General features: G+C 38.2%; 1 protein-coding gene and 2 pseudogenes across 4 annotated transcripts in view; 2 read left to right on the forward strand and 1 right to left on the reverse strand.

Annotated features, from left to right (window-relative positions):
* The window catches only part of CFAP20DC (CFAP20 domain containing), a 276467-nt gene that overhangs the window by 99739 nt on the left and 162565 nt on the right, over positions 1–14163 (forward strand). The window lies entirely within an intron of this gene.
* LOC102501006 (enhancer of rudimentary homolog pseudogene) lies at positions 4990–5320 on the reverse strand (annotated as a pseudogene).
* LOC102501419 (thioredoxin reductase 1, cytoplasmic pseudogene) lies at positions 5454–6936 on the forward strand (annotated as a pseudogene).

Here is a 14163-nt window from a genome sequence, read left to right on the forward strand (position 1 = left end):
AAAGTACCTCTCCCTCTCTCTCTCTCTCCTTCCTCTTCCCACTCTCTCTTGCCGCCTTTCTCATTAAAAAAAAAAAAAAGTCTAAATTTTTCTGTATACAGCTATAATTCATTCACACATACACAGCATACATTCATACATTTCAGTATTTGAAAATTAAAAATATTGCCCTTCTATCACACGTAAACCAGAGAAATATCTTGCTGAGGTTGGAAGTGAACTTGACTGGAAGATCTTTTGTATTTGATGACTCTTTCAAATAAATATGTGCTATATGCCAACAGCACTGGGTTATCTGATGGCATCAGAAGGCCATTTATTTAAACTACAAGGAAAAGAGCTCTAATAGGTGCTGTGGAGCAGCATTTCCTAGCCCTTTTCGACTCCTCTCTCTCTCCTTCCTCTTCTCACTCTCTCTTGCCTTCTTTCTCATTAAAAAAAAAAAAAAGTCTAAATTTTTCTGTATACAGCTATAATTCATTCACACATACACAGCATACATTCATACATTTCAGTATTTGAAAATTAAAAATATTGCCCTTCTATCACACGTAAACCAGAGAAATATCTTGCTGAGGTTGGAAGTGAACTTGACTGGAAGATCTTTTGTATTTGATGACTCTTTCAAATAAATATGTGCTATATGCCAACAGCACTGGGTTATCTGATGGCATCAGAAGGCCATTTATTTAAACTACAAGGAAAAGAGCTCTAATAGGTGCTGTGGAGCAGCATTTCCTAGCCCTTTTCGACTCCTCTCTGCCTCCCCTCCCACTGCTGGTCGGATGGCTCAGCAGACAGCATAAAAGAAAGGACCTGCAGAAAAGAAAGTTACATGAAGTTTTAAAAAACAACAAAAGTCGTATGAGGAGATCACACTGGTGACTATCTTAGATGTCTTCAGCTCACACTGTGCTAAATTTTAAACAGCAAAACAGCCACAGCATATCTAGAACTTCCCTTTCAAATGTGGGTAAATCTAGAAAGAATAGCTCACCTACATTTGAGCCAGTCCTAAACAATAAGTGAAAGACATAGGGCATTAGCTTTCCTAGTGTTCCACTCAGGTCCATATGCCACCCAGTGAGAACATCAGTCATAGTTACTTGTCATATGTTCTCATTACTCTCTATTCGTTAAATATATAACAGGAAAATTAAATGGAGGAATTAAGAACATAGAATCTGGGTTCTGGCACTTCTTTTGTGAAACTGTACCAGTTCTAGTACTCATTTTCTTCATTTGTCAAATACAGCTGATATGAAGTATGCACACCATTAAAATTATCATGGGGATTTTCATGAGCTAAAAAACATAACATTTTCAGAACAGTGCCTGGCATAAAATAAGCCCTAGACCAGGATTATAGCTCCGACTTGTTTTGTAGGTGCTACTTTTTCCAGGAAGCCCTGCTTGATTTCACCTCTGTGAATTAGATATTGAGGGCCTGGCTTATCATTGCCATCCACAATCTCATAATCCTCAGAATAGCTCTCTAACCTGCAGTTTAATCACCCATTTACTTGTCTGTCTCTCTGGTCAGACTACAGGCATATCTTACTTGGTTTTTAACCCAATCTCTGTGAGTACATGGCATATACCAAGTGCTCAGAAAATGTTCATCGAACAAATTGGCAAGTCTCAATGTGCCTCATGACATGGGAGACAAAATAACGACTTTATCATGGTCAAATCATTTAAGCTCTCTAAATGTGCTTGGTGATTCCACAAATGTCCGAGTATTCAAACATGTATTTAAAAATTCAGTTCTAAAGCCTGCTCTCATTTCTTCCTAGTTTGCTCCCAGCCTAAGAGGTGTGTTAGAGCAGATTCTCTCCTCTCCTGTGCTAATATATACTCTATTCCAATGAGTCCTCATTAAATTAAAGCTGAGTGTGTTTGAGGAAAATTTCTACAGAGGGCAGCAAGGCAGCAGAGAATGTTGTACCTGTGCGAGAGGCCATCCCCAGGGCATCACTGATGTCAGAGTGCCGCTGGCTCCAGTTCTCCGCTTCTTGCCAGAGCACTCTGTTTCTTTCTGCCCCTTAGGAACAGGCATATGTTTTGGTGATAAACTACAAAACAGCATCCTAAAAACATGCCTGCTAACGTTTCTGAATCAGGAGATTTCATTAAAAATTCCTGATAGCTGACCTCTTTTGAAAAAAATAATCAAAAGATTTGTCAACACTGAGCCTGCTTTCTTGCATGGCAAGCAGTCAGCAGGAGCTGAGAGACAGCTCTACACGGACCTAAAGGAGTCCTGCGCTGTCCTGTGAAGTCGAATCCTCTCTTCTCATAAGGTATGCAAGTGCACTCAGACCCTTCCTGCTTCACTCATTTAGGTTATCTGCCTGGGCCCCCTAGGTATTCGGCTTGAAACCCTTGATTTAGAGGATAATTGCCAAATGGTCTACTTTGCCTTGGTTTTTTTTTGCTAAATCCTTTAGGTAGCCAGAGGCAGCAAATAAAGTTTAATATTCACATTGCCACACCAAGCTGAATATTTATATATATTTAGGCCACTTTCTGTTCCAGTTATCTTTAAATGTTTAACCTTTAAAATTAAAAAATGAATGTTTTTCATGGCATTCTATTTTTAAAAAACATATTTTAAAAAATTATTTATTTATTTTTATGTGTTCATTTATTTAAATTTGACCAGAGAGAAACACAGAGAGAGGGAAAGTGAGAAAGCAAGCCACCAGGTCTAGGACTCAAACCATGGTCCATCATGTGAGAGTGCCCAGCACCTTAACCACTATGCCACCTGCTGGCCCCTTTCGTGGTATTCTTAATCATGAAAATTTATAATCTAAGTTATAATAATCAATACTCTTAAGCAGGATTTTCAGTGACAAAGACAATTTTAAGAATTAATAACCATCAGACTAAACAAAGGAAGTGCCTACTTAGGACTCCCTGGAATCAGTCCTGCTTCTTTAATATAATTTCACTTTGTTGGTGATGGTGTCAGGTGAACATCAGTGTCTTGCTACCAAAATATATATTAATGCACAGTAAAATTAATTCCATTTGAATAAGAAGTTCAAATATCAGATATCATTCAGAATAATCATTCATTAGAGATATAACAAAGTGATACAATAAATTGCAATGTCTAAATCTTTTAGGAACCTTTACCACTCAAATACTCAGTGTTTGATTTTTTTTTTTTTTTTAGATTTTTGCCGTAGGGTATGTATGCACTAGCTGGGGAGATAGAGAGACAGAAAGTGAGAATCTCTCTCACTAGGGGATGGCCACAACACAGTCCCTTCTCCTCCATTCCCCTCTTAGGATTCTAAGCACGTGCGTGCGTGTGCATGCACACACACACACACACGTTGGGCGTGTTTTTTAGGCTGTCCAGTCCGAGACTTGAACCACAAAGTTTGTCATCTAAATGGATGAATTTGCTCTTTAGCATTTGTACCTTCTTGAACCACAGTTTAGTGGAATGTTACAGTTTTTATTACAAATGAAAAGTCTGGTATAATATTTTGAAACTTCCCCTCACAGATCATTTTTTCCCATAGAGCCAATGATGTGAAAGTATTCGGGTTTTAGGAGTATTTCATTTCTTGAGTATCATTGAATGAGCACAGAATGGAGGAATAGATATTTTCAGACACAAGGTCATATAGAGGTACATAAAAATAAAATAAGAAAGTCTCTTAGTGAAATCATTCTAACCTAGAATCCATGATAATGTTTGTGGTACTTATTTGAGGTTTATAAATGTTTTCATCTCATCTATGTAATTATCATTTAAAGATACTTGTTCTTGTCCTACTTACCTGTTAGTCTTATATGCGTGTTGAAAGAGATTTGGGAAAAGGGGGACTGTCTTATACCTTCTTCTGCTGGTTCTGACTACTTAAGTAGATACAACTCTTTCAAAAAAAGTTTATTCCAGGAAACATGATTACCCAGCATCAGAATCACCTCATTTTCAAATCATATGAATAGGCTGGATACATTAGTCTTAAATCTGGCCTCTGGAACGAGATTGTAGGGGCTCATATTCCAGATCTGTCACTTCCTGGCTGTTAGCCCTTGGTAAGTCAATTAGTTGCTATATTTTGATTTTTTTCTTATCAATTATACAATGACAATAATAATAGATAAGTTGTTAGGATTAAATGAGTTATGAATTAGAATAGTGGCAAGCTTATAGTAAGTGCTCAGTTACTGTTAGTTGATGTTATTATTTTAGTATTTTCTATTGACATGAATCCACAATTATTAACTCTAAATATGGTGTATAATAAACCCCTGAACTTAAATTTTATTTCAATTAACAAATATTTGTCAAGCCTCTGCTGTGAGTCAGTCTGTGCCAGATGATATGAATCCAAAGGTTAATAACACATGGTCTTTCTCCTCAAGGAGATTATTATAAAATGGAAAAAAAGAGGCAAAGATGATATAAACAGTTATTGATAATGTGCTTTGGTAAACACCAAACCTTAGTCTTAGAAAGCTAAACCAAGTTATATAAAGGAAAATACCAGGCTTGTCTGGCCAAGTTGGAGATGGTTGCAAGTAAATTAATTTCCCCTTAGAACAACATTTAAAACTCTTTTTTTTTAACTAAAGAACTTTTATTTATTTTTCACTAAGACTTTATCTTGAGGACATAACTAAACTGTGTCACCACCTCCCACATTGAGTGTTACAAAACAGATATGAATGGTTTGAAAGGTTGGAGCCAATCTTAGCTGACAGGGAGCAACCTCCATATTAATCATCATACAAATGTTTAAGTAAAAAAAAAAAAAAAAAAAAAAAAGAAAGAAGAAGGAGAAAAGGGGCAACAGGGGTTGAGATTCAGCAAGATCCTCACATTTCATGAAATGCATTAGTTCTTGGCTAGAGTGTAACAAAATGGAAATAGGATACTATGATACAAAAACTTTCACAACAGCATGCTGTACACACCTGTATTCCAAGTCCACTCCCATCCCCCTAATGCTTCCAGCTCAATTATTTCCCAGCTTGTTGGGCCCACCAATGAAGGAGCACATAGATCTTCTCTTTAATCCAGTCTTTGTTATACAGCTGGTATGTCTGGGTATCAGCTGCGTAAACAAGGCAGCTGATATCTGCCAGATCATTGATGAAATAAACCAACTGACTGATATCGTATGTGATGGAGGGACTGTTGGGATTCATTCTCTTCAGTTGTCCTTCATACATTTTACAAATACCTTCCACGCATTTATTCACAGATTCATTGTCAGCGTTAAGTTCTGCCTTCTGGCCTCTTGGTGGGCTATACCAGCAAAATGGTGTGAGAAACCGCACTTACATCCATAGGATGGCCCCGGCCTGGATGGAGTGCCCTCAGAACTGACCACTGAGACCAACGTGCCCATGGTGTTTGTGAGACAGTTAAAGATATAGGCAGCCATGGTCCAACCTTGAAGGTTTAGCAGGAGGGCAGACTTCAAAAGCTACTAAAAATGAATGGCTCTGAGGATCTCCCAGAGTCCTGTGGACTGTGACCTTATCATCATCAGAGGTGGCTCAGAAGGACTGGCAGCTGCTGAGGAGATAGCCAAATACATCAAGAAAGTGATGGTCCTAGATTTTGTCACTCCAGCACCTCTTAGAACCTGACACGGTTTCAGAGGAACATGGGCAAATGTGGGTTGCATACCTAAAAACCTGATGCACCAACCAGCTCTGTTAGGACAGGCCCTATGAGACTCTTGCAACTATGGATGGAGGGTTAAGGACATAGTTAAACTTGACTGGGACAGAATGACAGAAGCTGTACAGAACTACATTGGCTCTCTGAACTAGGACTTCTGAGTAGCTCTAGGGAAAAAAAAAAGTCATCTATGAGAATGCTTATGGGGAGTTTATTGGTTCTCATAAGATTAAGGCCACAAATAATAAAGGTAAAGAAAAAATTTACTTAGCAAAGAGATTTCACATTGCTTCTGGTGAAAGGTCACATTTTCTGGGCATCCCTGGCGACAAAGAATACTTCATCAGCTGTGATGATCTTTTTTCCTTACCTTACTGTCTGGGTTAGACTCATCCTATGTTGCCTTGGAATGTACTAGATTTCTTGCTGGTATTTAGACATCACTGTTATGGTGTGATCCATTCTCCTTAGAGGATTTGACCAGGACATGGCCAACAAAATTGGTGAACACATGGTATCAAGTTTATCAAACAATTTGTGCCAATTAAAGTTGAACAGATGAAAGTAGGGACACCAGGCCAAGTCAGGTTGGTAGCTCAGTCCACCAATAGTGAGAAGACCATTGAAGGAGAGTATAAGACGGTGTTGTTGGCAACAGGAAGAGATGCTTGCCCAAGAAAAATTGGGTTACAAACTGTGGGAGTGAAGATCAATGAAAAGACTGGAAAAATACCTCTCACGGATGAAGAGCAGACCAATATGCTTTACATCTATGCCATTGGTGATATATTAGAGGGGAAGCTGGAGCTCAACCCTGTACCAATCCTGGTTGCAAGATTGCTGGCTCTGAGGCTCTGCGGTGGTTCCACTGTGAAGTGTCACTATGAAAATGTTCCAACAACTGTATTTACTCTTTTGGAATACAGTGCTTACAACCTTTCTGAAGAGAGAGTTGTGGTGAAATTTGGGGAAGAAAATATTGAGGTTTACCACAGTTACTTTTGGTCATTGGAATGGATGATTCCATCAAGAGATACCAACAAATATTATGCAAATTGGCTTGAAATATTAAAGACAACGTGTAGTGGGCTTCACATACAGGGCCCAAATGCTGGAGAAGTTACACAGGGCTTTGCAGCTGCACTCAAGTGTGGACTGAACAAAAGGCAGCTGGACAGTACGATTGGACTCCACCCCATCTGTGCAGAGGTGTTCATGACACGATCTATGACCAACCCTCTGGAGGAAGTATCCTCCAAGCTGCCTGCCGAGGTTAAGCCCCAATGTGGGTACTATTGCCATGACTCCAAACCACTGACTTGTTTCCTTGTCCAAATCCAAGGTGAAGTTTTCAGGAACACTCTTGGGCTCCTGGCACTTGTGTGTCCTGTGCTTACTCCCACCCAGGCCCCTTGGAGCCAACTCATGGATAGGCAGTGGTGAATGAAGGCAAGCAGTATCACACTGGGGTCACCATAATGGACTCAGAACTGACACTTGGCAGTGCATCAGAAGGGTGCATCCATGGAGTCACCAGCATCAAATCTATACAGTGAGCAGTGATGGAATGACTGTCGAGTCAGTTTTAGCATGTCCTTTCCTTTGTGATTTTCTTATTGTCACACTTACTAATGTTGATTATTTTTATATTTTTCATATTGCTCCATGGTGTTCATATTGAAGGTAAGTATGTTAGCTATCGATTTTTGTCCAAAAGCAAGTCATGGCTAGAGTATCTAGTTGAGTGTCTTGGTGCATGAAAGAGATGAGTTGTAGCTCAGAGGTTACATAGGATGGTCTGTGAAAGAGAACTGTCTTACAGTTTGAAATAAGTTTATGTACAAAATAAGTAAATCTGATTTACTCTGTCCAAATTTGCTTCAATGTGTTACATTGATGATTATTGTTGAAAATTTTCTTGAGAAAGAGTATAGTGACTTGGCCAACCTATTTGAAGTAATATCCCATTGTATTATTCCCACCATTATTCATGATGGAGGTAGGAGTGCACCGTAAATGAGAGAAGAGAGTAAATATTTTATTTGATTTAGTGTGTATTGATCTAAATGACCTAAGATTGTTTGCAACAGAGAACTTTTAACTTTTGTTTTAAATTTTTACCTTTGTTTGGGAGTATTTTTAGCTTTAAACTAAAAACACATTATGTGTGTTATGTATCTGTCTCTTCCCAAGGAGTACATTCATAGGATAATAGAGTTTTTCCACATGTATGATTTTAACTCTTTTATGGTAATTACTTTTTTAAGGAAACTGTTAATATCGTAAGTTATTATTTTTAAACACAGGTAGATGTGAAAGATTTTCATTTAAAAACCAAGTGGTTTTGACCTTTTTGGTTGATGACCCATACCTGGTGGAATTTGGATAGTGTCTGCTCTGCTAGCATTCTAACTTGCGTGACTGCAAAGAGGCCTTCGCTCCTCTGTTATATGGTCTGTGTAGTTGTGCTAGGTAATGTTGATACTCAGGCCATCTATTGTTGCTCTGGGTTGGGTTTTTGAACCTGTGCTGTGGACACAAAGCTTCTACCAACAATTCTTTAAGTCCCTCTTCATCCCCTCCCCTCTTCCTGTATTCCTCAGCTATGACACTGAGCAGTTGTTTCAATGTTTCTGGGCACTCAGGGAAGCCATGCGTCTGCGGGGCATTTAGTCAGCAGAGCACCTGACGCTGTCTCAAAGTCTGTGTCCTTGTCCCATCTGGTCATATGAAGAAAATGGGAAAAGAAAAATGGAGGGAAGAAACTGAGACAGTTAATTATGTTCAGTTTTATTTTTTAAATTTTTTCTAAGTTTGCCAGTCTGAAGTTAGAACAATAGGCAGTATGAGATAATCACGCCTGATCATGTTGTGATTTTCTCTTCTTAGTGGAATGAAATGTTCTGCTCCCTCACGCACACGAGAAGGATTACAGTTTCTAGTCGTGTCTTGTTTAGATCCTGTAGCTGCCTAGTGTACCGAAACTCATACTAAATCCCACGTATTTTTGTTATAAATCTTTTGGGGAAAAAATGTAAAACATTAGAGGTATTAATATCCAAACCAAAAAAAAAAAGAGAGAGAGAGAGATTGTTAAATTGAACAAAAAGCAAGACACACTTTGATTCTATTTATAAGAAATGCACATTAAGTCTAAAGAATACTTTCAATAATTGATGGAAAATCACTAAGAATGTAGACTTGAAATATAATATAAATATGACCTATTTGACATTTGTAGAACACTTCATCTAAAAACCACAGAAGACACATTATTATTTTCAAGTTACACATCAAACATTCACCAAGATATATATGTTAAGCTATATTTATCTTAACAAACTTAGCAAGTAAAATCATCCCACATATGTTCCATGACTGCAAGGAATTAAATTACTTATCAATAACAAAAAGATAATCAGATAATCCTAAGAACCTGGAAATAAAGCAGCATACTTTAATTTATAATTAAAAAATCTACAAGTCAAAGAAAAAATTACAGAGATATTAGAAAATGTTTCAGCTTATAATTTCAACTAAATTTCGATGATAATGAAAATAAAGCATACCAAAATTTGTGGGATAAATCTGAAATAGTGCTAAATGAGAAGTGTATATAGTTTTTAATGCTTATATTCAAATAGACTTAAAATTAATTATAAAGCATCTATCTAACAAAACAAGAAAAGCAAATTAAACTCAAATATGCAGAAAAATAGAGGTAATCAAATGGCTAAATCAATGGGAAAAAATGGACAATTGTAGAAAAATTAATGAAACCAAAAGTTGGTTCTTTGAAAAGATTAGAAAAAGTGATAAACCACTCACTAGAGTGATCAAGAAAGAAAAGCCTAGAGGCACAATTCGTAGTGTGCTAGACTGCAGTACTGGAAGGCACAATCTGTAGAGTGCTACATTGCAGTACTGGAAACCACATGACTGACCATGGTTTAGATCTCTGCCTTGGTCGACCTGAAATGTGGTATCTCCAAGATCCTGCAGAAAGGTAACTAGACCTTGTCTAGAGTGTCTTTGTATTTCTCTCATTCTCTTTCTCATGCTCAGGTGCATGCGTGTATATAATACCATCACAAAATTTTAAAAATGTTTTTAGAAGGCTTTCTTAAACCAATGTCCTCACCCACCCAACCACAAGGCCCTCTGTGGTAATTGTACTAAGCAGATGTCAAATGATTTCCTCCTGTCCAAGGAAAAATTTTTAGAAAGGGATATAAATTACAAAAACCTGTACTACAGGAAATAGAAAATCTGAATAGCTTTATGCCTATTTTTAGAAAGCTAATTTATAATTAAAACCTTCTTATACAAAAAAATCCAGATCCAGTTAACTTTACAGTTAATTATACCAAACATTTCAGGAAGTCATAATACCAATTTTAAACTCCTTTTAGGTAAGGGAGGAGGAGGAGGACTATTTCCCATCTCATTTTATAAAATGAGCCAGTGTAATTCAGATACTAAAACCAGAAAAAAACCTGAAAAAAACATTATGATTTTCAAAAAAACTATAAATCAGTATTCCTTATACACATAGATCCTTAACACTATGACCAAGTGGTATTTATTCCTGGAATTCATGGTTGGTCTTATATTTGAAAGTCAGTGTACTGGGTTGTTGGAAAAGTTGTGATGCATTTTTGATAGAAAAAACATAGAAAAAATATGTCATGTCTTTTCTGACAACCCAATAGTTCATCACATTAATAAAACAAAGGTTTAAAAAAATCATATTATCTCAATAGATGCAGAAAAGCTCTTGACAAAAATGCATTAGCCATGCTAAATATACCAAGCTGGGAAAAGAAGAAAACATCTTCAGTCTTCTTAAGGGCCACAATGGAAAACCTTCAACTAAATCATAGTTAATGGTGAAATACTAGCTGCTTAACCCCTAAAATGAGAACAACAAATTTTATTTAGCATTGAATTGGAGGTCCCAGGCTATACAGCAAGACAATTAAAAAACATACAGATTGAAAAGAAAAAGTAAAACATTCTTTGAAGACAATTTTGCTCTATGTGGAAAATTATAAGAAATCTACAGAGATGAAACAAAGTCTTTTATAGTACATGAGTTTGTCAGGGTCACAAGATAGAAGGTCGATATACCAAATTCAATTGTGTATATATTAGCTATAAACAACTGAAATTTTCAAGTTTTAAGAATTATTACAGTGCCATAAAAATGTGAAAATACTCAGCAATAGATTTAACAAAATATATGCCTTTACACTGAAAACTATACAACATTTTTGGGAGAAATTGAAGAAAACCTAAGTAAATGGCGAGAGGCATTATATTCATAGATTAGAAGACTATATTTGTTAAGATGGCAGTATTCTCCCAATTGATCTATAGACTCAGTTTAATTCCAGTTGGAATCCCAGCAACTTTTTTTTTTTTTAGCAAATATTAACAGGCCAGTTCTTAAGTGTATATAGAAAATCAAATCAAAGGACCTAGAATAACCAAAACAGTTTTCAAAAAGTAAAACTTTCACCTCATGACTTCAAGACATGGTATAAAACTATAGTAATCAACACAGTCCACTTTTGAGGGCCAGCAGGTGCCATGCTGGTTAAGGCACTGGCCTCCCATATAGCCAACGGCAGTTCGAGTTCTGGACCGGACAGCTTGAAAAATCACGCTGGGCACATGTGCATGCATGCCCAAAATACTGGAGGAAAAGGAATTGCGACTTGGCCATACTCCCTGTAGGGTGATTTCTCCCCTTCTCTCTTTCTGTATATCTCTGTCTCTCTCCTCTCTGGCAAGTGCACATATCCTATGACAACAGCAACAAAAGTCAGCATTGGCACAAATATCAATAAATAACAGCTTTATTTGTAATAGCCCAAACTTTAGGAGAGCCTAATGTTCAGCAGCAGAAGAATGGAAAATCAAATTGAGGTCTATTCACAGAGCGGAGTACTACTCAGCAAAACAAGAGTAAACTGCAAAGACACACTGATGGTACCACCTGTCCTGATGCGTCAGGAATCAAACCCAGGCCTCCCAGGTGGCCTTAGCCTGCCAAATAGCAATGTCAGCCAGTGCACTGCTGCTGGGCCTCACTATTCATTCAAGCAGCTAACTAGACAGAACTGTCTTTTCGCTCAGATTGTTGTCATTCTGGTGTTAGTACATACTACTACTACTTTATTTTTGAGAGGTTTTTGCTACAGGGCACGTGCGCTCACCAGAAAGAGAGAGACAGAGAGGCATACAGTGAGAAATTACCACACCCTCCCCAGGGGTGATGCCCACGCCACAACCCCTCCTCCATTCTCCTCTCAGGATACTGGGCACGCATGCACATGCGCCCAGTGTGAGTTTAAGCCACCGGGTCCAGGACTCGAACCACGGTCGGCTACATGGGAGTCCAGTGACACAGCCATTACACCATCTGCTGGTCCCTGGTGTATACTTCTTAGGACCCATAATTATGAACATTTCAGATTGAGAATCTTCCTTGCTGGACTAGATTTGCACATAGGAGTAAAGTAATTAGAAATCAAGAAAAATGTCAAAAAGAAAGAAAGAAGAACTTTAAGAGTGGATACTCTCACCAAGAACAATGAAAAAAATCTTATAAAGATTGACTATAATTCAGATAATCCACATGTTGATAGTAGAGAGTTTCATACTCTGTCCCAAAACTTTAGAAAATGTTTTACAACTTTTATTCTAATTATGAGTTATTTATTAAAGATATAAAAAATTGGAACCTTTCAAAATACAAACTGAACCTAAAAAACAATTCCTCTAACAATGGTGGATTTGTGAGTTATCCTATCTTTTTAGGAACTACTTCCATCTATACTCCCAGGAAGTAAATTCATTAAGCAGAGTTATCAGTTTCCAGACACTTATTGAAAAATTATAAAATAAGAATTGAACATATATGTGTGTGATCATGTTTTTATAAGCATGTCTTCACACACATGCATACTGTTATCCTGAATACTTTCTATGAAGTGTTAATTCAGGCAGTAACAATAAAGGCAGCATTACCATGACACATAAGAAAGGCATGTAGAGGGTACAGGCCTGTTGTGGGAGTATGTGAGTGAACCAGACTAATGCCATCTTTGTGGCCTTCCTCTCTTGCCAGCATCCTAAAGTCATTCAGTACTAGGCCCTTGCTCTGAACCTTTGGGAAGCTAGTAAACTTTGACCTTTCAGCCCATAACATTCATGCCTTTCTCCCAAGTTTGTCCCTAAAGTTCACCTATCTCCAAAAAAGGTTCCATATTGGTAGGGGAGGTGTAGTGAGAGTGTGGCACAGTGGAGCAGGACACAGCAGAAGTAGAATCAGTAGCGCTCTACATGTAAGAATCAACCTCTGCTGACCCCCAACTCTCATTTGTAAGTTACTCCATAAAAGTAAACTTTTATCAAATTCTTTATGCAGTTATCTGTTTTGGTTTTGATTCCAGAGCATAGTCAGTCTTTTGGGGGGGACTGGAGAGGTTTTGAAGGACATAGGCACTGATTTGCAGGCAGAGCTTATGATGCAGACACCTGGAAGTTCATTTACACAGAGAGTTACAGGGGTGGGGCTCTGGGACAGAAATGGGTCCCATTCCTCCCTTGGTTTAGAAGACTTCTCATTGTCAAAATCAAACTCAAATGTCACCTTCAATCCTTTCCTCCATGTGGGAAGACTTAGGGTCAAAATGAAACACATAAAACAAGCAGTTACTAACTGTAAACATATTTTAAAAGTTATATAAGGAGTACAAAGGTAATCATAGAGCACCACTTGTCTCAGCAATCACTTGTGTACAGTATTTAGTCACAAGAAGGAAAACAGAATATAGATTTTTAAGGAAAAAAGGAGAGCGAATGAGAGTTACCCAGGAAGGATGAAGTGGGGAAAGTAAGGTGTGTACGTGAGCTAAAAATCTTAGGTATATAGTATGAAATCATTTGATAATGACTAAAATTGATGAATCGAAAGATATTTTAAAATGAGGAGAAAAGCAAACTGGCCTTGTGGCCTGGTGGTTAAGGGAGCCAGATCCCACATAGCCAACCATGTGGTTCAAATCTCAGCTTCACCAGCTTGAGAAATAGCCAGGCACATGTGTGTGCATGCTCAAAGTTACAACAGGATGGACAAATGGAGTAGAAGGGATTGTGGTGTGGGAACCAGCAGTTAGCGTAATGGCTGTGTCGCTGGACTCCCACGTAGTCGACCGCGGTTCGCATCCTGGACCCGGTGGCTTAAAACTCACGCCGGGCGCGTGTGCGTGCGTGCCCAAGATCCCGAGAGGAGAATGGAGGAGAGGGGATTGTGGCGTGACCATCCCCCCCCGGGGGGTGATTTCTCGCTTTCTGTCTCTATGTCTCTCTCTGTCTGTCTGGCAAGCGCAGCCGCCCTATAGCGAAAACCTCTCCAAAAAAAAAAAAAAAGAAAAGAAGGGATTGTGTTGTGTGACCATGCCCCATGAGTGAGTGCTTGCCCCCTCTCACTTTCT

The sequence above is a fragment of the Tupaia chinensis genome, unplaced genomic scaffold, assembly GCF_000334495.1.
Source record: "Tupaia chinensis unplaced genomic scaffold, TupChi_1.0 Scaffold146828_1, whole genome shotgun sequence".
Lineage (NCBI taxonomy): Eukaryota > Metazoa > Chordata > Mammalia > Scandentia > Tupaiidae > Tupaia > Tupaia belangeri.